Below are 4,452 nucleotides of genomic sequence, written 5' to 3'. Positions count from 1 at the left end.
GTTTGTTGAAGACAAGCCTGCTCCAGAACACAATGTTTGCTTACAGGTAATGGAAAGAGATCAAGAGGTTCTGAAGGTAGGAACCAAAACATAAGATCACCCAGTGAGGTAAAAGCGTCAAGCTAATGACGTTAAAGAAGCGCTTCCTGGGAGGCAACCCAGTTTTAAATTTTTTTATTTTTGTTGTTTTATGCATTTAAATCATTTGGAACTTGCTATGTAATCTGTACATAGGAGTATATCAGCCAATCTTTGAATGCTTAACATAAGGGTTTCAATTTCATGGAAAAAGGACTGAAAAATAACTTAGAAAATATTTTTTGAAAAACAGTCCTTTAGCTAAGCGCAAGCCTCGCACTAAGTGCATCTTTGTTCATGCGCTAAGATACGAGTCTTAAGCGCTTAGCGCCCAACCCTTGCATCTAAGGCTGATTTGGTCCGCTAAGCTGGCCAAGGTTGAGCTAAGCTAATTTCGATTCGATCTGAATTCAACTAAGCTTCAACCTGATCCCTAAGCGACAACTTATCCGTGGCTAAGCGGGACCTATTGTCGCCAAGCGCAATTCCTTACGGCCTTAATTGAAGTCCATGACGCTAAGCGCCACTCATGGCAGCTAAGCGAGATTCATTGCGGCAATGTGAGCGCTAAGCGAGTCCATCTCAGCTAAGCGCATGCTCCTCTATACTTAAGATGCATCATTTTAGCTAAGCTGGCCAAAGCCAGGCTTAGCGAGAGTTGCAGCTTTTTTAATTTGTAGGTCTCGCTAAGTGGATGTACCCTCGCGCTAAGCTGAGTTTGTGTTCAAAAAACAAATCTGATTTTGAATTTGAAATGTTGGCTAAGCGCATGTGTTCGCTATGCGAGCCTGGTTGAGAAACCAAACGTCTCTCTTGCTCGCTTAGCGCAACAATACGCTAAGTGAAAGTATCGAAAAACTGCTTAAGTGAGTGTAACAGCAGTTACACTCACATTTGCCAGATTACAGAAACCTCGTCTCTACATTCTCTCTCTCCAAAAATTTGCACATTTTGCATCTGTACTTTCTTTGTGCATTTTCGACTTGGAAGCATCAATTATACACCATCCAAGTAAGTTCCTTGATTCTTTTTCTCTTTTTTCATGTCTTAACTTTAGGGTAGAAAACTTCAATTGTAGCTTTATATTTTTAGGGTTTTTATGTTTTGTTAGAATTAGTTTAAGATTAGGGCTATGTACGCTTGTATACTGAATTGAGTATGGCGCACACATTGCATGTCTGATATGCCTTTTAGAGGCTTGAAATGTGCGAGAAAATGAGCTTCGTTTTTTGCATTTTCTGGAAAACGTCATGAACTCGCTAAGCGAGCATGCATTAACTGCATTATTTGATTTGTGTATTTGTTGGGAGAGGAGTTTAATTGAATTGGGAGAAGCCCAATCCAATTAAATTTTGGACCTTCCTAAAGGGGAGGTGAGCATTGACTTGCTACACCTCATTGCCACATCATATAGTCACACTTTGTGCATGTCCTTCATGCTTTACATGCCTCATGACACCTAAGCACACTTAGTGGAGAATCTTGGACTTGATCTTGGATTAGTGGGCTGAACCATAGCTAAAATTCACTAATCACAATTAGTGAAATTTTGGCTCCACCAATTTTGTGTGACACTTAGGCTATAAATAGAGGCCATGTGTGTGCATTTTTTGGAACTTGGATCATTTGAATAGCAAACTTTAGATTTCAGAGCTCTTTTAGAGCACAAAATTTCATGCTCTTCTCTTCCTCTCCCTTCATTCATCTCATTCTTCCTCCAAGCTCTTATCCATGGCCTCCTATGATGGTGAGCTTCTTCTAGACTCATCTTCTCCTTGAAGTGGCGTCTCCTCTCTCTCTTCCTTCTCCATTCCGCTACCATTCATCTTCCAAGAAGCAAAGGAATCCATTGATGAAGAAGATCTTAGGCCTACAAGCTCCAATGGAGCTTACATCATGTGGTATCAACAGCATCTTCATCTAGGTGATCTTCTTTTGCTTCCTCTATCTTTTTGTTCGGTGAATTCTCTTTAATTCCTTGTTCTTCATCTTATTCTCCATGTATATCCTCCATTGTCTTGTGGTTTGGTGCTGTTTAGAGTAGATTAAAAAAAATAAACCGAATAAATCTTAGATCTACACTTGTTCTTGCATTTCTATGGTTCAAATTTTGTAGATCTACTCTTGAATCATGTTTTTGTGTTGATTTTAGGTTCTATCATTTTTCATTCATAATATTCTTGTGCTGAGCCTTTAGATCTAAATTTTCTTCCAAAATATTGATTAGAAAAAAAAAACACAAAAATCTAAGTGTAAATCACTTAATCCATGTTGTCTTAGAGTCATGTTTAGTCATAATAATTATCACATTATGTTCTAAGTTTGTGTTGAATTTTTATTTTGTTGATTGAATTCTAGATACATTTGTTCACGTATTCTTGTCATTCTTAGCCTGTCTTTTGAATTTTGAGTCTAATTCATGCATGTTATTTAGTTCATAACATGTTCTAAATCAATTCCTAGAAGTAGTCTTGTTGTTGAACTCTTTTTTTTTTTTTTTCTAAGTTTCCTACATGATTCCTATGATGAAGTTGAGTTGTGGTGCTGAGTTGTGTCTGTATTTGTGAATCAAATAAGTCTTAAGCTCTCTTGAATTGTGTTATTCAAGATAATTGAGAATAAGCAAACACAAATTGTAACTATCCAAGCCTTAAGCAACATAAACACTACTCTTGATTTCTAGGTTGAAATCGCTGGTGCTGGTAGCTTGAACATATGAACTTGTATAAATTACTGGGAATTGGTCACTACATGTTTTGATCTGAAATTTTTACCTAATTTTCTAGACATATGGACCAAAATTATAAAAAAAGAACCAAGCGATTTGAATTAAATTAAAAAATAAGAAAAATCACACAAGTTGGAAGAAAAATCAGTGTCCAGGAAAAAAAAGTGAAAAGGAAGTGTGCTTGTTGTTTTGGCTCAAAATTTGTTCTATAATTGGTGCCTATTTTATACCAATCCTAGTTCTGAAATTTCAATTGAAAATTACTGTGAATAAAAGTTCCAAAACAAGAAAACCATGATTATGAGGGGCCAAGACATTTATAGTAGCCAAGATGAGGCTACTTCTTCACCTTCCTCTAGTGAAAGTGAAGAAGCAAAAGGGGAAGAATCTAGTGAAGAAATCTACCCCCAAGAAAAAGAACAACCTTTAATGGTTAAGTAGGAGTGTAAGGAGGTAAGTGTCTCCTCCAAGAGGTTAGCTAAGAAGGAAAAGCATTTTGAAATAAAGACAAATATTAAAGTTATTTCCCCTCTTAGACAACCTCCACATTTTCTCCTTTGTGAAAAGACACTTGTTAGCATTGCCACACCTCTTAGGCTTGAGTTTATTCCTCAAGTAAAGGAGTTGTTGGATGAGGGTTTAGTTTGCAAGAGCTTAAATCCTTGTGCTTTGTTGGTACCCAAAATAGGTATTATTAGGCATCAAACCCTCTTTTGTAAAATCACTCGTGCACCCAACATCTTCATGATTTGTGTACATAGGGACTCATTAGGTAGGTTTGTTCTTATTTTTAGTTTCAATACAAACTTAGGTACTTATATGGGACACCTTAGGTTTGTCATACTTTTTGGTAGGAATAATCAACATGAAAATACAGAAAAAGGTATGCTTTATTGCATTACTTTTCTTAATTTTTTAAATATGATCAAGGGGATCCCATGAATCCTAAAAGAATAAAGGTCATTCCTGAGTGGCCCATTCCACCAAGTATAAGAAAAATTTGGGGCTTCCATGACTTAACAAACTTTTACAAAAGGTTTATCCCATATTTTTGTATACTTGTAGCACCACTCATTGAGTTGGTGAGGAACCATGTTCCTTCATGGGTAGATGCCCAGGAAATGGGTTTTCAGACCTTACCTTACTTCAACTTACCAAACACCACTAACACATGTTTTTGTGCTTTTTACAGGTGTTGAGGAAAAAAGCCCAGAGTTTGAAAAACCTTGGGATTTGAGGTCAAATCCATTTCAAGGGGGAGGGAATGATGCAATCCTACCTCGCAAGGGTATTGGATAGAAGACTCCAAGAAGATTGGGCCAGAGATGCAAGAGAAGGCCTTAGGATTCTCATGAGTCTTAGGGTAGATTTCGGGCCCATGGGCTAAGTATGAGCCTGCTTATCTTTGTACTTATTAGATTAAGGTTTCATTATTTTTGGGCCTTGTATTTAGGGCTCCATAATATAGGTAAGGTACCCTAGAAATGTAGGATTTTTCGGCCCTTGTATTTTAGGGCACCTAGACTAGTTTTTGTATTAGGGGTAGTTTTGTAATTTCACATGCATTAGTGAATATTTGATGTGTGTGGTTGGAAATAAATTTAATTGAATTGGGAGAAGCCCAATCCAATTAAATTTTAGAGGGG

This window comes from Glycine soja, chromosome 18 (assembly GCF_004193775.1).
Source record: "Glycine soja cultivar W05 chromosome 18, ASM419377v2, whole genome shotgun sequence".
Lineage (NCBI taxonomy): Eukaryota > Viridiplantae > Streptophyta > Magnoliopsida > Fabales > Fabaceae > Glycine > Glycine soja.
The sequence above is the reverse complement of the archived record's forward strand: the minus strand, read 5'-3'. Positions refer to the sequence as shown.